This window comes from Oryza glaberrima, chromosome 9, assembly GCF_000147395.1.
Source record: "Oryza glaberrima chromosome 9, OglaRS2, whole genome shotgun sequence".
Classification (NCBI taxonomy): domain Eukaryota; kingdom Viridiplantae; phylum Streptophyta; class Magnoliopsida; order Poales; family Poaceae; genus Oryza; species Oryza glaberrima.
In genome coordinates, this window is record NC_068334.1 from 13,245,872 (window position 1) to 13,272,233 (window position 26,362).

Here is a 26,362-nt window from a genome sequence, read left to right on the forward strand (position 1 = left end):
AGAGCTATACAATTCTCTTTTAGACTTTATCCTAATTCTCTTTTAGACTTTATCCTATATCTCATATGTTTGGAAATTGACTTGTGGGTGTTAGTAAAAAAATCTTGTTGGAGCTTCCGCTATATGTTGGGTTCTTTAGCTTAGTAAAAATTATATAGTTTTTGATAAAACACCATCAAAATCCTATTTGCAGGTGCTTTTCAGGGCAACATATTGGCTTCGAGGTTAGGCTCAGTTGCAAAGGCATGATGAAGATATCAAGCTAATAAATGATGAATGTCGTAAACTTGAGACGACAATGATGCATCTATTTGCCAACTTCGGGTGGAGGTTCTCTATTAGAATTCAGTAGTTAGAGAATCTTTTTCTTTTGTTGGTGTCTATTAGTTTGCTTAGCTTTGTTTCTGCTATCGTGAACTTTCTGTGTGAGTTCTGTAATAATTGGTTGTAACTTTTTGAGTAAAGGCCGGAACGTTACATTCCATTATCTAAAAAAAAATCCGAGCTGTCCATCATTCGGACGAGGAAAAAGTACACCGAAGGTCCCTCAATTTGTCATCGAGTTACAAAATCGTTCCCTAATCGCAAAACCAGATATATGGTATCCCTCAACTTACAAAACCGGTTAAATTTGGTCCCTCAGTGGTTTTCACCGTGGTTTTGTCCAACGTGGTGGCCAAATCAGCGTAGGACCCACGTGGGTCCCACATATCAGGATGCCACGTCATCACCCTCCCTCTTTCCCCTCCTCTCCCCTCCTCCTCCTCCCTCTCTCTCTCTCACTTCTCTCCTCTTGGGCAGGCTAGCCGGTGGGTGGGGAGGAGGTCGCCAGGCGAGGCGGGTGAGGTGGTCCGACGGAGCGAGCAAGCCGCCGCTCTTCTCCGCTGCCGGCTACCGGCCGCGCATGCGCCTCCGGTCTCCCCTGGCCTCCAGTTCTCTTTCCCCTCTTCTCCCCCTTCCTCCTCTCTCTCTCTCTTCCTTGGGTAGGGCAGCCGGCGGGGCGAGTGCGGGAGAGGAGGAGGGCGTCGGCAACACACCAAGCTGCAGAGGGGGCGGGCTCGAACGTGGCGGCGGCGCGGCCGGCCAAGGACCATGTGTGGTCGGAGCAACCGCCGCCGGGAGATAGAGCGACAGTGACGATGGTCTTATTGATCTGGATGTCGCCGCAGCCGCTGCTGGAGATGGTGAGGCTGCCGCTGGTGCCTTGTGGCGGCGTAGCTGATGCCGATGAGGAGACCGCGCTTCTCGCCGCAGACGCGCGGGTAGCTCGCCGCCGCCCGCGTGTATCCCGATGACATCGTCAACGGCGGCGGCGGCGCTAACGCACTGATGAGCGAGGACGAGCTCCGCGTGCTTGTCGACGCCGTGATGATGCACTACGACCAGGTGTTCCGCCTCAAGAGCTTCGCCACCTAGTCCGACGTGTTCCCTGTCCTCTCCGGCATTTGGATGAGCCACGCTGAGCGCTTCTTCATGTGGCTCGGTGGCTTCTGTTCCTCTGAGCTCCTCAAGGTTTGACACGAGTGATCACCCACCCAATTTAGTAACAAGCAAAGAATCTGAAGCTACCATTGACTGCTATTGTTGAATGATGATGATGATGTTGTTTGTGCAGGTTCTTGAGAGCCATCTTGAGCCGCTGACGGATCAGCAGTTGATGGGCATCTGCAACCTGCAGCAGTCGTTGCAGCAGGCCGAGGACGCGCTGTCGCAGGGGATGGAGGCTCTGCAGCAGACGCTGGGAGACACACTGGCATCGGCGGCCGCCACCGTGGTCGTTGGCGGCGTAGGCGCCGACAACGTCACCAACTCCATGGGACAGATGGCCATCGCCATGGCCATGCTCACCACGCTGGAGAACTTCCTCAAGCTTCGGTCAAACATCAATGGCGAATTAAATTGCTTATTACCATGGCGTGATGCGATGATTTTTTTGTGTAGGCTGATCTGCTGAGGCAGCAGACGCTCCAGCAGATGCACTGGATCCTGACCACGAGGCAGGCGGCGCGGGCGCTGCTCGTCATCAGCGACTACTTCTCGCGGCTCCGGGTGCTAAGCTTGCTGTGGCTGGTGCAACCGAGGGACGCGTGTCACAGCATGGCAGAGCGCGCGCACCGACCGCGCCCCCGGCGGCACGGCTAGGTACGCGCCGCAGCCACTGCATCCCGCTGTCGGCGACCTCCTCCCCACCCACTGGCCGGCCTGTCCAAGAGGAGAAAAGTGAGAGGGAGGAGGAGGAAAGGAGAGGAGGGGAAAGAAATAGGGTGATGACGTGGAATCCTGGTATGTGGGGCCCACATGGGTCCCACGCTGATTTAGCCGTCACGTCAGACAAAACCGCTGTGAAAACCACCGAGAGACCTAAAGTGAACGGTTTTGTAAGTTGAGGGATGTCATATATCTGGTTTTACGGTTGGGGGACGATTTTGTAACTGGATGACAAGTTTGAGGGACCTTCGGTGTACTTTTTCCTTCGGACGACTCGGATTCTCTCCGCGTCGGGCCAGCTCCACTGACGGGCCACGCGGCTTCTGGGCCGCGGAAGCCACCTGGGCCCTGCTCAGCCAGCACGTGCACCCACTCCACTAACAAGAAGATTAATGGAGGTAAGATTTCGCACGCTGCCTCTCCATCTATCTTCTATCTACCTACCCTATATTTAAATAAGTTGTTTCACTCATTTTTTTCATTTCTCATGGAACGGTTTAGATCATCTCTGTGTAAATCCACCGCTCAGGATCGTCCCTCTCAACCACGCCCTCCTCTCCGCCCCCTTTCTCTCGTTCTCACGCGCCGCTGCCCCTCCCCAATTGCGCTCAGGAATGTTTTACACTTACATTCCTATCATAATACTACGTTTTTCTATTCCTCCGTTTTTTTCATTTCTACGATTCAAAGGGGCCCTAAACATGTCTTTGCTCACAACATATAGTTCTGTTTATCAGCTGGGTATCTATTGGCAACAAAGGGTTCTTAAAAGTAGAGGACGACGATATGAATTCTCTTCTGATTACTTTGAATAGCTTGATCAAATTGTCTTGGTCCATGTAATAAGCAATAACCTTGCCGGCCATCATGTGCACTTCGCATGACTTCGCTGCATGAAACATAAGAAGCACACTATGTCACTCTGAAGAAGTGGTCAATCCAGCAGAAAAAAGGACCTAGGGATGTCAAATTAAATCTATTTGTCTAGGAGGAAAGCCCGTTTGAGTTAATATAGTTGTTTAGCCAGGTAGCAGTATTACTGTACAAATTGTACTTCAGTACTATAGTTTAGATTTTGGAGTAATACTGTTTTGAATGCTCATGAGAAGTATGATCACCGATCATACTTAGTTATACAAAATTATTTTGTCAGGAGGATAAATTGCATAAGAAAAAAAAGACAAACCATAGTGTTTTGAACCTTTATCTATTATCTTGTCAACGGAATCTTTGTGAGTGCAAGAGCATCCCTTTGTCAATGTCAAAGTTATTGCTTTTAATTAATGAAGAACTGATGTTCTTTCCATATAATTTTTTTACAGGACAAACTAATGGATGGTTTATGATTTGCACTCGAGCATATTAGAATATGAGCAGTCAAATGTTTTTTTTCTGTTGCCAAGCTAATGTTGCATGATCTTTGTGAGTATCGACGCCACTGTAAACACTACTCATTGATAGTTAACAAATACTCGTAGTAATAATTCGAGAGACTTACAGAATCATCAGTCAGGCAAAAACCACTTAAGCCACTTAAGCCAGTGGCAAAGCTATGTTAGATTCACCTACCTATACGTATTATAACTTTGGATTCTACTTTAATTTTGATTTCTCTTGCAAAATTACATAACTTGATAAACATTTAGCTAGAATTATATATCGAGACGAACCTCTGTTCCGAACTAAAGGTTTAAATATTATGGTCAAGATCAACCTCTTGCTTTTGGTTTCCAATACTTGGGACTTCGCCATATTTTCATAGTTCCAAGAATGTTCTCACATTAACCTATAAATTAGTCAATGAATCAAAAGGTTTATGGCTCAATGATAAGAGAAACTAAAATTCTAAATTAAATTATGTTACAAAAAATATGTTATCAAATTACATAACGTCAGACAAAAGATAACACCAGGATAGAAAGCTTGATCAGTGGCCACTCGTTTTTATAGCAAAAACCACTCATGGTTATTCAATAACCAGAGAAACTTACATTATGCAAAAAGGGCATCTAACTTTGAGTGCCTTCAAACACTGTAAAGGGAAATGCCAAGGCATTATTGATAAAATCAATCATAGCAAATCTGTAATGTTAACCACACACAGGTTCAGATTCATAGCAATGCTGGAGTATACACAAACAATTAGAACTTAGAGCAGGCATCACACTTGATATTTTGGATGTAAATTAATTGAGATTGGCAAGAAATTTCTAACCTTCAGAAATTTATTAGTGGTCAGCAGAACTGAGCCATTACATATGCACATCTGATTTCAACCTGTTATGTACAAAATGTTATAATCACAAATCAGGTTTTAGGGAATTCCATTTTGTAGTCTGCTAGCAAAAGCTATGGTTAGATGGGAATTATAGAAAAATATGTACAGGTCACGTATCCCAGTGTAATTCAATCTAGAGTCTAAAAGAATCTGTCTTTGAACAATTAGGCCCATAAAAAACTTGCTGAGTTAGCGCGCATAGAAAAAACTACAAAAAATTGAGGAATCAATAGTGAATTCTACTTTCCCATAAGAACAAAACCTCCTATTCATAAGTGAATAGAGATTAAGTAATGGCATTGCTCTTAGTTTCAGAAAATTAACAGTATTCTTTAACGGGCTGATGAGCGATGGAATTCCACTATATTGAGTAATAACCAAAGCATTTGTTGGATCTGCATATATGAAAACAAAACAATATGTTTCCAGGTTACAGATTTCACCAAGGCCAAACTGAATAAGTCTTCTGTTAGGTTTTGCCCATTGAAAGCTAGAAGGTTTTACAACATAACAGTGGATGTTTCTGGATATTAAACTCAAACAACTAAGAGCCTATTTGGTTGCTACCCTGAGCAAACCAGCCTGGCCTGAGCCCAAGCCTGTAATCAGCCTGAGACGTGTTCGGTTGCTACCCAGAGAATTTTAGCCTGAGGAATCTTGCCTGACGAAACTTGCCTGAGTCAGGCGTAGCAAAAAGTTCGCACCCTCCCGCCACCTCCAACCGCTTCGGCCGTGTGCCGCCGCCTTCGCGCCGGCCGCCGCCGCCTCCCACCGCCGCCTCCAACCGCGTGCCGCCGCCAGCTCCGCGCGCGCCGCCGCCCCCATGGCCGGCCGGCCGGCTTGGAGCCAAGCCAGGCGCCACCTCCCCTCCCTTGGAGCCGCTGCCAGTGGGGCCCACCTGCATTCCGCCCCCTCTCCCTCTTTGTGCCGCTGACCCGTGGGGTCCGCATGTTGGCGCCACCCCCCTTGGGTGACGTCAGCCCTGGGACATATTGCGCAATAAAACTAATTAAGGCTTTTCTTTTATAGTAATAAACACAGAGAATCTTCTAAAAATCATATCTAATTCATTCGAGCTCCGTTTAAGTCCATTCAAGTCTCAGTAAATCAAGAAAAATCCCTAGAATCCATTAAAAATGGTTTTGTTTCCTGTTTCAGTAGTCTTATAGCATGTTTTGCTTGTGTGCTTTGTTTGTCGCATAGATTTCGGTCGTTTCGTCGATCCGCGGTTTCTCGAAGACGTTGTTGTGGTCTCATCGGTGCGAGAGCAAGGCAAGTCATGCATTACAATTGATCATATTGTACCCAATTTACAAATGTCCCGCATTTATATGAAAAGTTGCATTATTTTACAGTATCATGTGGGATGGGTTCTACTACTCAGCCATATATTGTTTACCTTATGCCATTGATAACTTGGGTATCAAAATGACTAGATGTTGGTTTAGGAGATGCTTAGCCATGCTTAGTTCAACTAGTACACAAAGGGGATCACATTAATGCATAGACTTTGATTATTGGCATAGCTTTGGATTAGAGCCACCGCTATGGTGTTAGTTAGTTAAAATACACTACATGGTGGGCTGTGGGTGCATGGTTTTGCAAGTCGCACCCATGGCAATTAAGGACCGGTTCGTGGGATGCCCTAGAAGAACTTATCGTACTTACCACAAGCCAGCGTGGGCAACGGCTGGGCTTGTAGTGTAGCTTTCCTCTAGCCGACGTACCCAGGCGAGGGTGGGCATGATGGAGTTGGGTCGGTCGGGGTGTCCGGTTGATCGGCTTCCGGATTCACCGCGGCACGAGAGGGGGGCTGCCCGTTGCCTGCTGGGGACGGGGGCGAACCCTGAGGTGTGGTGCGATCGGTTAGAGGGGGTTATGCGAAGGGTCCTGTCACGGCCTCTTTCCGATATGTCGTGGTGGCATGTCGGCGCACGGTAACGTGTTGTGGGGCTGTGTCTTGTGGGTACAGTTGTACACCTCTGATCAGAGTAAAACTATTCGAATAGCCATGCCCGCGGTTATGGGCGGTCGACTAGATTCACCGTGATTAGTCTCACCCCAAGTTAGCTAATGGAACTGGTTAGTTCAGGTGGTGGTTTGGGCCTGTCTCAACGTGGTGTAGCGTTGAGCAGTGATTAGTTAATATTGATTAATTACTACAACTGTTTTACTGCTTTTAAATGCTAGCTTTATGCAAATGAACCTTTAGCCTCCTTTGGACATACCCTGCATCGTACCTCCTCTTCCGGTATGACTTGCTGAGTATAGTGGGTAGTACTCAGTCTTGCTCTCTTTTTCCCCCACACCAGAGCTGAAGTTCTTCTCAGTTGGAACTGTCTCAGAAAGGTTGGTTTCATCGCTGCCGTCAAGGATGCCTATGGAGTGGAGTCGCCTCGCTGCAGGAGTCAAGTCTTCAAGCTTAGCTCGCTTTTATCTTTTCCGCTGCATTTGTAATCTTTTATATTTTTAAGACATGGATATGTATGTCAATAATTGTCGTTTGTGTACCCTGGCTGGTCCTGGACAGGGGTTTAATACACATTCAGCTTAGAAATTCTGGTTCATGAATTTCTGGGCGTGACAGAGTCGGCCTCGAGCACCTTGATGAAAGCTTTACCACGGTCGGCTCGAATGGCTGGGTGTCCTCACCTGCATCCATGCTGCCATTGCTCTGGGATGTGCCATAGAGCTTTGAAGCTAGCTTTCTTAGAGCTTTGAAGCTGGCTTTCTGTAGGGGGACGAGGAGAGGAGTAGGAGGAGGAAGCGGCGGCAGCGTGGGGCTAGGGGTGGAGGAAAGGGATGAGGAGGTACAGGTGGCGCGACGGTACCGGTGGGGACTAGGAGGAAGAGGCAGTGGCGGGGGGCTGGAGGTGGAGGGCAAGGACGAGGAGGAGGAAGCGGCGCCAGTGGCGGGGTCTAGGAAGAGTTCATAGTGGAGAGTAGGCGACGGCACGGCGGGGGAAGAGGTGGCAGTGTGCAGGCGGCGGCGGTGACGACGAGGAGATGAGGCGCGAGGGTGATTTGGCTTCGGGAGCGGATGCGGCGCGAGCGTGACAACTGACAAGGAGAAGACGAGACAAAGGGGAATCACGATTTCATCATAGGGACCTGGAAGGACCTATTTGCAAAAAGAAGTTTCTCGGAGTATCACGAGGATCACGATTTCATCGTAGGGACCTGGAAGGACCTATTTGCAAAAAGAAGTTTCTCGGAGTATCACGAGGAGGTTACACCAAGTGAAGGATCGAACGGCTCATGTTGTCTCGAGGGGAAATCGGATGGTCCATATATTTTAGATGACGTGGCCCAACCAGATTGCAAGAAACTTCAGTTCTTTCAATACTTTAGATATGTCTATAGCTGGCTTATAGCCTGCTATTGTACCTGCTCTAACATCTTCTCATCTTCGATCTGTTCACCGAAAGAGTTGACTTGCACCGGTTTTCTAAAATTTATTTTAGACTTTTTAAATTAGGAACAACTTAGCCCTCAAATAATCCAATCTGGAATTCGCTCCTATGGAGATCTAAACTCAGAACCTTGGGTGCTACTCAGGTCACTACAACCACTAGGCTACATGTCCTTTCACAACTAATTTTTTAAAATGGAGGTGTTATACCATGTCGACCCCCGATTTTGGAAATCGGAAATCTTCTGTGTTTATCAGTACCAATCCCTGGATCAGTAGTTGGTACACACATACATAGCCGAATCACAACATATCACGAATGAATTCAGGCTAAGAGAGTTAAATGCTTACATTAGGGCCAAGCAGGCCAACAACTATCAGAGAAACAACAGTGGAAGACAAAATAATACAAGGGCCCGGTTGACATGCCACAAGCAGTTGACTGGGGAACGAGACCTAGAATGGAACCGCACTCCGATCATCTTGTTAGGTACGCAAGCGTACTAACAAGGGCTTCTCTTCAACACTCTGCTAAAAGATATATATATATATATATAGAGCAACAATGAGTACAAAAGTACTCAGCAAGCCACCACACAAATTGCAGTAATGTACAGGATAATACAAAAGCCACCACTGGGCAAGGATTTCCAACCACCAATTCCAACTCCAAGTCAGAATGATCGTCTCCAGACGGACAGCTCAGTAAAGAAGACGTTGATTTGTTACAACTGCAAAGAACCAGGTCATTTCTCCAGAGATTGTCCACAGCTGAAGTGTAACCCGCGCCATCACTCCGGCCATTATGCAAGAAGAAGACAAGTCACTCGCCTTGTGGTCACTGGAGCAAACGCCGTACTGTGAGGTCTCATGTTAATCATAACCCATAGCAGAAACAATGTACCGATGTTAAGCATCTTCCCTTTTTGTTTAAGGCAATGCCTTGTATTCATGTAATAAGGGAGAAATGTGTAATACAGACAAGTTCTATGAGGATCCTTTTGGAAGATGCAGATAAGTGATTATGTGTATAATTGTTTACTGATAAAGGAGACCTAGAGTCTCATTTCAGAGGAACTATATTCTAACCTCGAGTTAATAACCAACCTGTTGATGGAAAAGAAAACCAATTAAACTGTGTTGGATTAAAAAGCCAATGAGATAGTAGTTGGAGATAAGAGTTTGGACACACCTATTACTGATCAAGATAAGGACTGTTGGATGAATCCCATAAGGGTATCTACCATGCCTCTACATCGATAAGTTTGGATATTCCTGCAAACAGTTAAGAAGATCCATGAGACACCAATATTTGAGAACATAGTAGACGATGGTTGGCAATTAGTCTGTCATGTATCAAAAAAGGTTCAAAGGTGATATGGCAGAAGAACGATTTGGATGCTCCCCATTTCGAGGAAGCACTAAAGATGATCATCGGCAATTAAACCCTAGTGATATAGATACAGATAACAAGTGATGTAATCCCCTAAAGGTAGTCAGTACAGCTTTTGACGAACCACTTCAAGGTTTCACTGAAAGGCAGCAGGCCAAAGGACCTCATCGTCACCAGAAGCGTCTGCAACCCATATTAAAGAGTACCACCTGTTAGAGATGGGCCGAAAGATGATTGATAAAAGAGATTGGCAAAGATGTTCTCTAGTAGGAAAGAAGTAGGCCGAAAGGTGATTGATAAAGGATAATCAGAAATATGCTGTGCATCGCTCAAGGAAGACCCCTGATAGTAATCGCCCTGCAATAGTCACCTTGTCATTGAGGTAGAAAAAAAATCGTGAGTAAGCAAGATGACCTAGGTAAAAGTGTTTCTATGAAGGCAAGGAGTGAAATCTTCAACTCGGTATCAGATGCTACAGGGAGTGAAAAGTGCAGGCACCGGTTACCAGGCAATGCCATGTCTTGGGAGATGATCCAATGGGAAGGAACTCATCAAGGTCGAAGGTGTAAAGGATACGTTGAATGCTAAATGATGACAACATGAAGAGAATAGTGGGAAGTAAACTGAATGTAAAGAAACTGAATCCGAGTTGCTTGTTCGTGAGAACCATTCCCAGTTATGAACCAAGTGATACGTTCGAAGATAATCTATAGAGTCCAGATCAAAATCACATCCAACAAAGAAGCTTCAGATTTGGCAGGATAACGATCAGACAATAGCAAGTCCAGCAGTAAAAGTCATTTGGGAAGACGTCAAAGCATGTTAAGTGGGATAAGTTTAATGAGGTAGTTAGTGGCAAGTTGTCAATCATGGTATCCTTGGTAAGTGGGATATCATAGTCTAAAGCATTTGGTGGTAAGCTAGAAGGAAACGCCAAGCATGGTATCCTCATGATGACAAGCATGGTATCCTAGTAATGACAAGTAGGTGTCGACACATGACATGAAGTGGGTAACTTGTATGAGGTTGACACCAAGGATATGAACTATGAGAAGTTCTGGAACTAAAGCCCCATCTTCAAGTGCCGCAACCTAGTCTGAGTCAGTTAAAGGTACAACTAGGTTCAAGATCAGGTGAAGAGAAGATTCCAGCTGCAATAGGAGATCAAGCCAAGCAGTTCAGAGTGGGGAAGCTTTGCTATACAAGTCCGTTCAAGAAGATGCAGCGGAAGAAGTCAGACTAGAAGAGAAGACAGTCCAACCTATCTTCTTGCTAGCCTCCTCGAATCTCGGGGGGCGAGATTCCTGTAAGGGGGGTGGATTTGTCACGTCCTGATAAATTCATCCCAAAATAAAAATCATTCTCTAAATGGAATAATAGAATTAATTAAAATTCGAAAAGAAATTGGCAAACACTAAAATACATACAAGAAAAATTCGAATGTGGTCCGGAGAATTTTTGTTAAATTCTCCTTGGTCTAAAAGGAGCCCTCAAATTTTACTTGAATTTTCAGAGCACCGGAAATATTTATTAAGCAACAACAACAATTAACAAAGTTTACTAAAAAGAAAAACTAAAAATAAACCCTCCTTCCTCCTTTGGACCGAGCCCAGCCCAAAGTCCTCCCTTCCTCCCTCTCTTTCTCTCCCTCTCCTTCTCTCCCTCCTTCTCTTGGGCCTCCCCTCCCCCTCCCGGCCCACTCCCTCCTCTCCTCGTCCCGCCTGGGCCGCCTCCGGGCCCAAGCCGAGCGGCACCCTCCCGCCCATGCCACGCACGTGCGCGCGCTGACCGCGTGGGTCCCACCCGCGCCGGTCGTCTCCTTCCTCCCGCCCGGCTCCTCTCTCCCCCGTGAAACCCTAGTTTCTTCCTCCCTCAAATCCGCGCGAATCAATTCCCTTCTTTTTCAAATTAATTAGGGGGAATTAATCCCCATTGATTCCCCTCTCTTTCCCCCTAATTTTCCCCTTGAATGGCGCCCTCACTCGCTCAGAACGGCCGCGCCAACCCCGGCCGCCTTCCATGGCCGCCGGCCGTGTTTCCCGTCGCCGTTCCGCCCTCTCCCATGCCCGGCTCCCTCCTCTATCCTATAAAATGGAACCACCTCGATCCGTTCTCTAGTTTTAGCCCTCTCACGCGCTCTCCCGTGGTCGTATCACCCCTTCCCGCCGTCCCCTTTCTCTTTCCCCCGCGTCGGCCGCCTCCAGCCGCCTGTGCCGCCGCGCCTGAGCGTCGGTCGCCTGTGCCGTCGCGTCCCTCGGCTCCGCGACGCTGCCCTCATCCCTGGCATCACCTCCTCCTCGCTCAAAGCTCGCCGGAATGGTGCCCTCGCCGGTGTCCAGTACCTCCCCTCATCCGGCCGGCTCCTGTTCGTCGCCGGTACGCCGATCGACGTCGCCGTCTCCTCCGTCGACGTCGCAGCGTCGTCCTCTCTTCTGGCTGCTCCTCTGTTTCGCCGGAACGCCGTCGCTCGTGCCGGCCTCTCCATCCTCCTCGTCGCCGACGTCCCTTCGGCCGCCCCTTCCTCCTCGCCCATGCGACGGTCGGCCGCACCTCCACCACCTCCGGTATCGCAGCGGCGATGTCGTCCTCGGCATCGCCTCCCCTTCGGCCGAACCTGCCGGAGTTCGTCGTCGCCTCCTCGCCGGTTCCCATAATCGTCCTCTTGCCATTCCCGGTCGTCGTGGTGTTCGTCCCTCCACCAAGCCGATCGCGTTCGTCGTCCGCGTCCGTCAAGTGAGCCACTGCAGCCCCGTTGTCGTCTTCGTCCTCGGCTCCGCGTCGTCAAGCCTTGTGCCGGCCTCGTCCCCACTTCTTTCAAGGATCGCCGCCGAAGTCGTTCGCTTCCGTTGTCCTTGAGCCGTCTCCACCACGCCCGTTCGTCGTCGTCGTGCCTCGCCTCGTCGTGTGGTGGTAAGGGTCCCTCCTGTCGCTGCCCCGTCCTCGTCCTTTCGGTGTTGCCCCGTGCCCGTTGTGCGGTTGTCGACCCTGGTACTTGTGTATCGGTGTCGGTAGTCGTTCATGTGTGCGTGTGATGACCGTGTTAGTGTGCCCGCTCGGTAGCCGCGTGGTTTTCACGTGTGCAGCCCGCGTGGTGTCTAGTGGAGTCCGTTTGGCGGCCACTCGCCTCGGTTGACACACGGGGTCCGCTTCCGTCGACCCGTGGACCGTCTCTGTGTACTCGGTCTACCGTGGCCCTTTAGGTTGACATGTGGGGTCTGCATGTCAACAAGCGCAGCCTTCCTGTCTTTTCCAGGCTAGTGCTTACACATGTTTTATAGTTGCAAAGCCTAATGATAATAATCCGCAAATCTTCATTTAACAGCATTAAACTTCGGATGACCATGTCTTGGTCATACGAACCCTGAACGACCCGTTCAAGTCTCCTAATGTTTGTTATAATCAAAAGAACATGTGCTTTTTTTTATGTATTGTTATTGCTTCTTTATAGGCCTGTAGCTTTGCTTGTGTGCTTTGCGTAGCTTCTGTCATTCCGGAGGTTCCCGAAGCGTGGTTCGCGGTCGTCGCTGAAGGTTCGGAAGGCCGTTCTATCTGAGCAAGGCAAGTCACATCATCCTTGAGCATATTGAATCCCAGTTTATAAAATTATTTGGATTTAAATTAATGCATTATCGCTTTATTTAAATTCCCGCGTTATCACTGTTTTATTTAGCCATGCCTATTTACCTTTGTTATGACCTTATTATTATTGCTATTGTTTATTATCACATTGTTCACCCTAGGAAAACAAAACCCCAACTAGTGGGTACTCTATTCATGGTTCCACTAGTATGAATTTAGGTAGATGCTTCGCTGATTAATTAGGCAACATTAGGTGGTTTTATAACTTTAGACTTTGGGAATTCTCATATCACTTGGATACTATGGAATGGTTGGCTTATGGTGGAATTGGACATGCCCCTCTCTTCCTCTTTCAAAACCCCTAAAACCTGTTTTTCGGTGGGGTTTGGGTGCATGCCAGTTGTGGGAAGTAGCACCCCGGCCAATATAAGGATTAAGCTCGGGCCTATGTTGCAAAGCACTACCGTACTAACCACATGTCTAATAGGTAAGGCTTAACTCGGTGCTCAGTCTAGTCCTGAACAAAAGGACACGGATAGAGATGGATGAAGTCGTTGCAACGATGGATATCTCTAAGGCAAATGAAGGCTACGCGAGCTGCGGCTCAGTAATCGAGATGTCTAGGCAAATGAAGGCTACACAGGTCGGTGCCCGTTAGTCAAGATTCCATGGCACTGGACTAGTACGCGGGTGGTCTCACCCCTATGTGTGTGGCGCACCCTGTCTAGATCCTGTTGCTAGGGGCTCGATCCTAGCCTGCCTATCCGGGATACCGGCCGTAGGCAGGGTTGGGTCGGTACTTTTGTTCACGGCTAGATGGGTGAAGGGTTATGTCACATGTTTACGACGGGTTCCAAGGCCATGGAATGCGGAGTAAAGATGTGTCTTGTGGGTAAAGATGTACAGCTCTGATCAGAGTAAATCTATTCAAATAGCTGTGCCCTCGGATATGGGCAAGCCTAGCAATGTACCCAAGTTAGTGATTTAATTCTTAAAATTTGCTTAACAACTAAAATATGGAATGGCTGGCCTGAGTTGGCTTGGGACGAGCTGGGACCCAGGTCGGGTTGCCCAGTTCGGTCTGAATCATCGTAGGCCTTGGGTTAAGGCAGGTTCGTGAAGGTTCACGACCTTGATCAATAATATTGTGTAGCCCTAGGATCGTGTTTAGAAAATAGCTTTGAGCAACTAAGTGTCTTTTAAATGCTCTTTACTGCAAAACCTAACTCTATTGTTATTACTCCTTGTACCCCCCTTGCATTAATCATGCATCTCCCGGTGTGACTTGCTGAGTACTGTGGTTGTACTCATTCTTGCTCTATCTCCCCCCTTCAGTAAGAGAAGCTTTGGAGAAGAAGTCCTAGGTGCAGTCCTGGCTTATATCCGAGTTGAGCGCCTATGAAGATGGAGCCGTAGGCCCGCTAGTCCGCTGCTGTTTATTTTTATTTGTCAGGCCTGAAGTGCCTTTGTAATAATGTAAATATTATCGATATAATAAAGATGTGCCTTTTGTATCATGTTTGTGTGGTGTACCTCGGCTTTTCCTGGGACAGGGATTAATACACTAGCGTTCTGGAAAAGGTATTTTTCCAGGCACGACATGAACTTTAGTCCTCATGCACTCTAGGTGTCCAAAGTTTCTAGCAATGAGAGGAGTCCTGGCGCTCCCGAGGGGGAAAGACTCACACATTCATTAAGTTATAGTTAAGTTTAGGTTTGCACATGGCAGTCCTACCAATGGCGACACCACTGTAGGCACCCACCCCACGCGGTCCTACCAATGGTTGCCCCATCGTAGGCCCTGCCTCACACACATCAAGAAAACCACTACGGCTTGGGTACTGCCTCCGCTCAGCTATATACTCCGCTAGGTCTATACCCACTCGAGAAGTACGGTTATACGAGGGTCGTTTCATGCTTAATTTCATGGCTCGGTCCTTAACTGACCAGGGACGGCACTAGCCTTTACCGGACACCACCCAAGTCCTCTAGCCGCCCCAGTCGAAAACATTTGTTTAGTTTTAATTTTCTTTCACAAATCATCTCATCAATGTCATGGCAATGTGGCGCTCATGTCTCCACATGCCGTATCTCAACTACCTTTCCTAAGGTAGTTGCCCAAAGCATATAACATTTGATAAATATGAGAATGCATGATTCTAAAGTAGCATTACTAAGCTTTTGTCATAATTGACTAAGGACTCATACGTAATCATGGGTACAAGGAAATAATGAGATAAACAATAATCAAAGGCAAGGCATAATAACAAGTAGGATATTCATCATTGCATGCAATTTTATTTGTAAACAAAACAATTTCGCAATTGGGATCAACATGCTCAAGGGATGGGGTGATGACTTGCCTGCTCAGGATAGTTCTTATTCTGGATATAACTCTTGATCAACCTTCACCCCCTGGAAGCTGCATACGTTGCCTCACGACTAACCGATATACAATTTCTATAATACGCGAGAAAAACCAATATTCAAACAACAGTCAAATATGCACAAACAAAATATAATCGTTGGGGTCCTACCTAGGGTTGCTCATACTATTCGTGTTTGCTAACGGATAAGGTTTCTTAGTATTTCTGTTGTCACAGTGGTTTATTAGGAGCTAACCAACATAGTATAAATGGGATATACATTGAGTAATTAATTTCATATAGGTGATTTGATCACACTAGCTCTGTTATTATTTCTCTTAAACAATTTAAAGATCCATCTATGATTATTCATATTTTAGTTACGAAATATGAGGCTAAACTTTATGTAAATAATTTATAAGTCATGAATTTAATTATATGGCCATCGAATATTAAATAATACTAGTATTTTCATATACATCCATTCATTCATTTGAGACATCACTTATACTTAGTTTACATGGTTGTTACTGTGACAAAACATGCTAGAAACAAATATTATTGCATCTACTCTACTGTACACTACCAATATTCTCTATTAGCATATTTTTAAGTTGACCATAATCTAATCATTTGATATTAATTATTTAATAATTTTAAATATATTTTATTAAATAGTGAGTTATATACCATTGGAAAGCTTATGAATTTAGGTTCAAGTTCCACTCAAATCAGAGCTAAAATGAATAAGTTATACTAGTTTAAAGATTCAAGTTTGAATTAATTTGAGAAATTGTGAAAGGGTACTGTTGATAACTGATTTATTTTTAATCCAACATTGTCCAAAACCCACTGTGGTTGACATGTGGGACCGGCCCTTGTTGTCTTAGGGTCAAACCGGTTCGTTTTAATTACCAGCGGGTCCCACCTGTCATAGATAGTATACTTAATATTGATTTTAGTTAAATTTCTAATCATTTGGACCCACGCGTCATGGACTCGGCTAATCATAATTAGGGAGAGGATTACTGTGCGCTAACTATAATGTGGGTCCCACATGGTTTCTCTCTCTCTCTCGTTCTTTCCTTTTTTTTTCCCGTCGTCTTCTACCTCTCGCTCACGACGGAGCAGAGGAGCGGTGCGTGGCGGCGCGACGGCCCGAGCCGGGACGGCTTGCCGCGCGGTGGGGCGATCGGCGGTGCATCACCGGAGACCCGACGGCGGCGGCGGTGAGGAGCGGCGACCACCCGGTGCGCGGCGCGACGGTGCGCGGCGGCGCCTAGATCACAAGAACGGCGGTGGCGCAATAGGGATCGATTCGAGTGCAACCGGCTACGATTTTACCATCTAGGGTTCACATAAGGTGCAGCAGAGCAAAAACCTAGCCTATGCTACATTGGAATAAGATCTCTCCACGGCGAGCTCGACCATGGCGCGGTGGCGGCCGGAGTCGGCATGGCTACAGCAGCGCACACCCCAAATCGAGGAGGCCGCAAGCTACTAGGTTGCTAGGAGTCGCTCTAGGCGTGAGGGCTTACCGCGGAATGGCGAGACGGCGGAGTTCGGCGGCGTGCGGCGTGGTGCGGTAGAAACAGGGGCGGCTAGTGGTCGGCGAGGCTTGCAGGTGTTCGACGCCCGGTCCTCTTCGTCCAGCGGCTCCCGGCTCCCTCCAACGGCGGCAACAGCAGTGCGAGCACCTCCTCTCCACACCCCGCCACCAACACCGGCCGAGGAGACTTGTGGCGGCGGCGCAGCCCCTGCTCACCAGGTGTTCAACACCCGCGGGCGGCGCGGTTTTGCTCCTCTTCGGTGGAGCAAGAGTTTTAGGGAGAGGAATAGCAAATAGAAGGTTGGATTGGGATAAGAACGAGCTAGGGACGAGTTTATACAAGCGAGAGGGAGAGCGATTCCTTAATGGATAAGAATAACTGATGACGCGGCTATGCTTCGATCTCTCCCAGGATTCGGATTCTTTGAATTGGTCGGGCATGATTACCTATGTGGTAGGATTGCAGGAGAGGAACCGCTAGCTGTGAAAAGAGGCACCGCATTATCCAGCGGTCTCAACCGGGGGCGACGAGATGGCGACGCAATGGCGGCAAGGATGGCGGCGGCGTGCAGTGTTAACGACCGCGGTAGGGAGGCGCAGGGCTATGCCCTAGGGTGACGCGGGGATGTCGTGGCGGCCGTCATCCCTCAATCCCGATGGCGACACGCGAGGAGACGGGATGACGCGGGCGCTCGTGGCGGCGCAACCTTTTGCGCGGAGAATCGGCGGCTTGGTCGGGCGGCAGGCCCACGCAGGCGCGGTGCGACGCGGACCGGTGCACGAACACGCCAGGCACGGCGCACGGGCAAGGGATGTCGTGCACGCACGAGATTGGTCGCAGGGTGGCACGACGCTGGGTGTTCGGTCGGTTAGACCGAGTCGAACATCTGGTGTGCAATGAATAGTGCCGGCTGGGAAAAGAAAGAAAAGAAAGAAAAGGAGAAAGAGGGAAAGGGAAGGGCTAAACTGCAAAAGTGAATGGGATTGGATTTGAATTGAAATGTAATCTATGCATTTTGGTTTTGGGAATTCAAATGTTTGATTTGAATACTTACTTGGTTATTCATTAGTTCCCAAATGAATTTGTTTTCCATTAGATTATCCAAAAATTATCCAATATAACTTCTAGGCTTTGATATTTCTTAAAAACTAATTAAATATTCTAATGTGACCTTTAATAATATAATAGCACATTGGTCAGCACATTGGTCGAGTTTATTTGTATAACAATGTATTTTATATGGATATGTTTAATCTATTATTCCATAAAATTAAATTGAGACTTGGTACAATATTGATCTAAATGTTTAATTATACACTCACATAAACACATTTTATATATAAAGCTGAATTCATTTACATGACCAATTATTTTATGTGAGTGAATTTTATTCCATTGAGACTATTTACGATTTGGAAGCAATAACAACCATAACATCCAACATGATGCAAAAGTTTTAAAAAGCTCAAAATTTTAGTGATTTTTATTATCAGGAATTTTCAGGATGTTATATACCAGTTTTGCGATGAGAGAGACTATTCAATCAGCCTCAAGACATGAGGGGAAAAAATAGACTTATCCCCACGTGTAAATACAGGCCGACCCGGTTCTCGGCTGCCTTAGTAGGCTTGGGCCGGCCGAAATGAGAAATTCTTAACACCCGGTGATTTAATAATTCCTTTAATCATTTACATAATTTTAATTGCTAATTTCTTTTGAACCATTAAAATTGCTGGAAAAATTATGATCAATTGTTTGATCACTCATAAAATTATTTCTGGTTAAATGGAATCAACGAGAAGTTTAGCTAGAAAGAAATTAATGATATGATATTAGATTTTACCAACGTTAATATGATTTCATATCAAGATTAATAAGATCATTATTTCCTTGAGTTATTTAATTTATTTCTAGTTGAATGGCACCTTGTAACTATCATTAGTTGAATATCCCTTGTAACTATCATTAGTTGAATATAGTGGCTTATTCGTAGTTTTGCTCCATAGGTGTGGAGAGATCTGGTGTGGAGGGTGGTTTGCCGGGTTGCCGTCGAGGTTAAAAGGCAAGTGCATGACAAACTAATTGTGTAATTTCATGGATTGTTTGCTCTATCTATTTATTACCGATATATTTTTATGTGATAAGTGATTGCTTATGTTTAAATTATTGTTCACGCTATTTAGATTTCGAGTTCATATTATGTGTACGATGTTATTTTTATTTTAATATTCCATGCTTGACATGGATGTGCATTATGTTTTTCAATTTGGTTCTTTGTTTTCGGTTTTAATTATTCATGTTCCATGTGAGTTATGAATGTGCTATCTGATTTTCTATTCATGTCTCTATGGGTAACCGCTGATCACGCTTACTCAGTTTTGCCGGCAAATGCTGTAATGTATTCACTATTATCTGAGATGAAAATTAATATTTCAATTCATACCTGCTCGGATGGACACTACTATCTTTTCTTTGTTACCATGCGCCTAGCCTCCATTCCCCTCGTGTGAGTGAAAAGAAACAGAGACCGAGCAAAGGAAAAAGGCAGAGAAAGAAGTGAGACAGAGACAGAGCAGAGAAGGATCGAGAGCAACAGAAAGAAAATAGAAATAAAGGAAAAGGAAAAGAAAAATAGGACTATTCCTACCTGTGCACCATCTTCCCTCTAAAAAGTCTATTCGATCTCGTCTACTTCCCTGTTCAAGCCCAGACATTAATCCTTCTATAGAAGTCTAGCTGACTTCCCTTTTCTTTCTAGGCCAGAGAAATTAATCTCCGTAACAGTCTATCGAAGTTCCCTATATTTTCTGACCAGGCCCAAGACTTCAACCTTCTGCACAAGTCCATTTAGGATTCTTCATATTTGGGCAGAGCCCATTATCATCCTCCTTGTTCAAACAAAGTTCATGTCAGACCCCTCTACTTCTTGCACGAGGCCCAGAAACCAACCCCTTATGTAAAAGTCTGTACTTACTCCCTCAATTTTCTCAGCCAAACCCAAAGGACCAATTCCCATAAGTCTGCACTGCCTCCCTCTATTTCTCTACATAAGTCTATGCTGCCTCCCCCCTACTCCTCCCTATAAGTCTGTCCTGCCTCGTTCACCAAGTTTGGGTCAAAGCCCACAGACGGACTCCTCCCCCAAAAGTTTTATTCATATTCCTCTTCTATCCGATGACAATCAAGAAGGATAATCACCAGCATGCCGGCACTCTGAACCAGCTGCAATAAGAAGCTTCGATCGTAAGGAACAGGGACTCCCAATAGTACCCGATCATGCAAGGACTCCAGAGAATCCAGGAACCTCTATGTGCTGACAACACACATAGGAGCATGACAGTAACCCTGACAGACAGGCCCTATAGGAATTCTGACCGACAGGATCTACAGCCGCACATTGTCCACCACCAATAATTAAGGGCGACCATACCTTGAGACCCGCACATACTAGAGCCTCAAAAGTTGGAGCCTATAAAAAGGAACCCAAGTGACTTTGAGCAAGCGCACCCGTCATCCCCTCTCTTTTTAAACCAAGCTAGCCAAGAAAGCCCTAGCCCATGTCAGACCCCGCAGTAACTATAGATGAACCCCCTCAGGAGCTCCCTGATGGACATGCCCGGTAGCTGGAACAACTACTCTAACGGCTCGACTGCTTTACCGAGCCGATCCATCGTGCCGAACATATCATCCGAGGAACCAAGAAGTACTGGAAGCTGAAGCTCATCCTCCCCTTTCCCGGAGAAAGTGATGAAGGGGTGATCTCTTTCCACACCCGCCATCCTCGAATCACCCTGGAAGCCGCCTTCCAGGATGTGTTCCGCGATGCCCTCTACCGCTTTTGCAAGCTCTCCCCTCCCTTGGGTATAGCCAATGAATATGGCTGGCACCCATACAACGCCGAAGAAGACAACCGGTACCACCTCCATGAGACCAACGTGCCCAAAGGAAGCCGTTGTGCCCTCCTCTCCCAGCTAGCCTGCACCATCGAGAACGCCTATGAACAAGCACTCGAAGAACTGGACGAGAATCGGGATCGGTACACCGATCTGGAAGCCTACTATCAACAACTGTTTCTCAAGAACACCTCCGCCGTGCTCGCGCAGGCACGTGTGAAGGTCAAGATGATCCATGCCCACAAGTTGGACAGATCTCGTAGGAAGCCCCCACTACAGATCGAACCTCCCGCACCTCCACCATCTCCGTGAGTAGATTAACATGTGAGCCTCTGATGGCGTCGCACTTTTATGTTGGTAGCCCCTTTCTCCCCTTTTGAAATGTATCTTCCGATGCCCCGATGTAATATGGAATGGAATGAAACCAGTTTGTCCACCATATCCCTATGTTATTGGAGCCGAATATTTTATTCACATCTAAGCTAACCTGCCCCTCCTTGTGGAAAGCCTTTTTGCGCCGGTATAAATTATTTTGGAATAATCTATAGCCCCTCGTAGTGAGAAGGTTATACCAGCACGCACCCAAATTTTGGATTAATCATGCCTCCATCACAGAAGCAGAAGTTCCATAGATAAACCCCCATGATCCATACAAGCAAGGATACATGCCCAGATTTGACAAGCAAGACATTGACTATCTAGCTTACAGAGCACCCATATAATTAAGGAAGACTATACGTGCTAGCAGAATGAAAAGCAGGATCGCCACCCAAAGGTAATCATCATGGCCATCATCTGTGACCTTAAGGAATATGCCCAGAGAAAAACCACAGGATATACCACCCAAGCCAGGACAGTACCAATGGCCACTCCTAAGGACCACACCTTGGCCCACACCCATCGCCGAATGATGGCTACCCCCGCTAGAAAGTTGCCGTCGCGATTCCCTCGCTCCGGCACCGCATCCACCCGAGCGTCGCCCCTAGCGATGGCATCGTCCGCCGCTTGTGCCGACGTGAGAGCCCTCCGCCACATCGTAGGCTCTACAGCCGCCAGCGCCAACCGACGGTGAAGCTCGCCTCTGCTTGCGACACCCTGCGCCACAGCTCCTCGCTCCGCACCACCGCCGGCCCTTCGCTCGCCGGCATCTCCATCGCCTCCTCCACCGATTAGCCGCTCCATCCCCCCTCTCGTTTTGAGCTACACCACTCTCCACTCACACTCCGCTCGTGGCAACCGCATGGAGAAGACGCAAAGCAACCCCTTCCTCTCGTTCGCCCTTTTGTTGAAAGTGACACGCCCCGCAAGACAACCCTGAGTGCACAAGGCAATGAAAAATTTTGGAAAACCGGTATATTTTTGGAACAAGCCATTGCTTATAACTACCTTCGATTGCCCCGGTTAAACGGCTATGAACCCCGCAGAGGACATAAGGTACCACTGCGACACCCAACCGCCACACGCCATATCCGTTGCGAGGCACGCGTATCTACAAAAGGATACAAGTACAACAGTCTGTTGCCAAAAGACGTGCAAGCCCGTCCACCCAAAAAGGAGACAAGATAATCTGGGCGGTGCACTAAGCCGTGCAAATTGGAATTTAGTATGCCTTATCACCATTGTTTCTTCAGGTACCTTCCTGAATCTGTTTCTAAAATTCACATCTCCCAGAGTGCCCAATGGAAGCAAGAAGAATTCCCGAAGTACAGTTCTCTCTTTTTTCTAACCCTTACTAATCTCGAGGATGAGATTATTGTTGGGGGGGGGGGGGGTAGATTTATAACTTCCTGAAAATTTTGATTCTAAAATACGGAATTAAAAATTTGGAAATACCAAAAATCGTTCTAAACCTTTTTGCATGCTGGAACTTATTTAATTCGATCTGTCGTTTTTCTTCTATGCATAGGTTAAAGGACGAACATGTGAGAATATGTCTGTATTTATTTTCAAATATCCTTTATTCAAAAAACCATGATTATGAAATATCATGGTATATGCAAATGCCAACTATTTTATAAAAACCCTTCTATATATATTATAACCCCTTTGACATAATTATTTTATGAACAAAGCTATTTATAGAAATATATCACTATTTTAGATAAAGCCCTCTATGGGATAGTTTATAAAACAAATACTATTTTACTAAAGAAACATAGCCATGGCTATTTTATATGAACCTTTGAAAAGGAGTTTGCCTTCAGAAAATTATTTGCGAAATAATATCTATTAGTAAAGTATTTACTACAAACCTTACTTGCGAAATATAATTCCTAAAAGACTATTTTCAAAGTTATGACATCCTCAGACAGAGTCTAGTTCCTCAGGCATAGCTTAGTTTGCATTAGAGTATTTATCGTTTATTTGAGTGTGTTTAGGATTTGTGCCATAGATCTGGATTTAATCTTATCTCCTAAAAGGACGGGCTCTGTTCGACGTCCTTTCCTATATCTTTCCTTTTCCCGTCCTTTACTTCCCCTTATCTTCGCAGTTTGATTTATTACGCGCTTCGGTGCTAAATAAATCAATGACCCGAAACCCTCCTGTCTTATCTTGACCTTATCACTCTCTTCACCTCTTGCCCGATGATTATTTAAAACCACTCCATCAACTCGAACCCGATGATTATCCCCGCAAATATCTATGATCGATCGGCGTATTTATCTACCGTGCGTCGATTCGAATATCCTAGATTCTATTCCTTTCATGACGAATGGATTTGTATACCACACGTTGTCCCTAAAATCCTTCCTTCACTACCATCATTCGTTTGCGCAAGCGCTCACGACGAAATCCTAGAACTACCGATGGAATTGTTTATCAGGCGCCATTCCTAAATCTCTATTCGATGATGCGGTGTATCATCCAAGCAAACAAAACCTCGTATTACAGTTCAAATCACTGCTGGGGAACCCATCTTTAACGCCGGTTCGGAACCCCCTGTTGTCCCGGTTATGAAACCGGGACGGTGAATCCGGGATTAAAGATGCCTATCTTTAGTCCCGGTTGAAATAACCGGGAGAAAAGAAGCATCTGTAGTCCCAGTTGGTGTAGTTTTTTCCTTTTTTTTTGCATCCTGCTGCTTGTTGTCTCTATATTTTATGCGCACCCACACACACGCGCACACACATATATATACATGTAATATATATACATGTATATATATACATGTATATATATATATACATGTATATATATATACATGTATATATATATATACATATATATATATATATATATGTGAAAATGGTTCTATACACCCAGGTGTATGTACTCCCTCTCCCATCTACCGTCCATCTCAACCAGCCTCGATGAAGCTCCTTAACGGATCACCGAGCGGACCCGTTTTGATTTTTCTTTTGTAAAATAATCTGGATCCTTAATTAGTGCTTAATTATCTAAATCACAACAGTAATACTCAGCCAATCGAACAGCTCTCGCTACATTTGCGGTTTGACGCGAGGTGGAGGCAGCGACGACACCTCCTCAGATTGACCCCGCGACGATTCAGCGGCGGCTGGGTAGCTGGTGGAGGATTATAGAAGCGATCTTTTCTGATCTTTGAATCTGCTCGTTCCTTCCTCCAGTGATGGCTCCTCCTTCACCAATCGGAGACAGAGGTAATCAACCTGGAGAACCTGCCACTCGTTGGTGTTCCAGGAGTAGAGGTCATCGATTTGGAGTCGCCTGAATGCAGGAGCAGAGCAGCCGTGGCAAAATCGACGGGTCTCAGTAGTGGAGGTCATCCAAAGCAGTAGGTTAGTATTGTTTTTTTTTTCTACGACGAGATCGATGCTCGATGCCTTAAATTTTCTTGTTTGCAGGGTCACAGGAAAATCAGTGTGTCACCACAGTCCAAGGTATGTCACCAGAAATTGAAATCTTGATGCCTATAGACAGGGGTTCTGCATAGTATGGTTCATGCACGATCTCAGTTCTGTATAGAGAGGGGTTTTGCATATACTGTATTTCTATACATTTGTATATACTGAATTTTTCTTTGGAGGGGTATGTACTTAATCTTTTTAAGATGGTAGTACATACTGCATTATTTTGGATTGGTATATACTGAATTTTTTTATGGAGGGGTACGTACTGAACTTTGTAAGCTGTCCTTTGTTAAGCAGAAGTATATACTGCAATTCTACATAGAGAAGTATAAGCTGATTTTTTGATTGTCAGTAGTATGTTCTGAACTTTGTAGATACTGCATTTCTCTATAGAGAGGTTTATACTGTTTTTTTTTTTTTTTTTGCCTACGGAGTGGTACGCACTGAACTATTTAGATGATGCTATACACTGAAAATTTCTATGAAGGGGTTCATACTGAACTTTGTAAGATGACAGTATAAACTGCATTTTTCACATATATATTGAACTTTGAACTTTGTAAGATGACAGTATAGACTGCATTTTCCACATATATACTGAACTTTGTAAGATGACAATATATACTCCATTTTTCACATATATACTGAACTTTATAGGATGACAGTATATACTGCTACGAACTAACGAAAAGTATATACTGCTACTAACTAAAAACAGTACATACTGCTACTAGCTAACAAAAAGTATATACTTCTACTAACTACTACTAAAAACAGTATATACTAAAGTATGTACTGCAACTAACTTAAAAACAGGTATGTACTGCTACTAAAAAAACAGTATGTACTGCTACTAACTTAAAAAACAGTATATACTGCTACTAAATTTAAAAAACAGTACATGCATACTGCTTCTTACTTCAAGAACAGTATATACTACCTTTAAAAAATTATCATCTGAATGATTGTATATTAATTTGATCCAACGGTAGCTGTACACGCTGGCGATGAATGTGATTCCGGATGGAGCAAACCAACAAACCAGACGAATGAAGCACTAATGAACCAGTATATGCATCTATCGTTAATTATTAGCATGCATGTTCTAGTTAATCACCAGTACCATGAGGATCCTACAAGAAAGTATATACTGCTCAAATCTAGCGAGGGATTTAGTATATACTGGATGCCACCCAATTGCATGCTACAAATTTTTGATCCTGACCTTGTACCGGCCGGCCGGAGTGCATGCACATGCAGGAATTTGAAAAATAAAGGGAACGGTATTCTCTTTAAAAATTTTCTTATTAATCTAATTATTTAGTATATGGATATCCAATAAAAAAGGGGTGTACATACACCTGGATGAAAATGCTTCTATACACCCAGGAGTATGTACTCCTGCTTTCATCCACCGTTCATCAGTAACCCAGGCACCCAGCCGATTCAGCCCGCTAGCGGGTCCAGATTTCTAACCCGTTTGATTTTTTTTCAAAAAAAATGTTTTCTCGTAATACTTAATCAAGCCGCACTAATCGGATCCGTCCCGAATTGCTCGCATTAATATCGCTTTCCCAGACGGTGGTGCTTGTAAGCAAATCGGTGGATCGGGGAGGCGACGGCGCCGCGATCCATCAGCGACTCAGGAGGCTGCGGCGTTCACCAGTGGCGGCGATGGCATGCCTGTCCAGGCGATGGGCCGAGCGCGACCGCGGCGTCTGCCGGAGGACAACAACAGCGATCCATCGGCAATCCTGTGCGCGCGGCCGTGCGTCAATGGTGTCGAGATGTCTGCCCGTCGCCGTTCGGCGATATTTGCCCAGGTGAGGTGTTGATCCATTGATCGTATCTAT

At 45.8% G+C, this 26,362-nt stretch overlaps 1 long non-coding RNA gene and 1 pseudogene across 1 annotated transcript; one reads left to right on the forward strand and one right to left on the reverse strand.

Annotated features, from left to right (window-relative positions):
• The first annotated feature begins 1,139 nt into the window (after window positions 1-1,139).
• Window positions 1,140-2,142, forward strand: LOC127783755 (transcription factor TGAL3-like; annotated as a pseudogene).
• A 1,896-nt stretch (window positions 2,143-4,038) lies between these two features.
• Window positions 4,039-17,083, reverse strand: LOC127784076 (uncharacterized). The gene is made up of 3 exons (XR_008019437.1): window positions 16,775-17,083; window positions 4,424-4,485; window positions 4,039-4,240 (listed from the first exon to the last, which is right to left on the reverse strand). It is a non-coding gene; the product is annotated as an uncharacterized LOC127784076 (long non-coding RNA).
• Window positions 17,084-26,362: the final 9,279 nt, after the last annotated feature.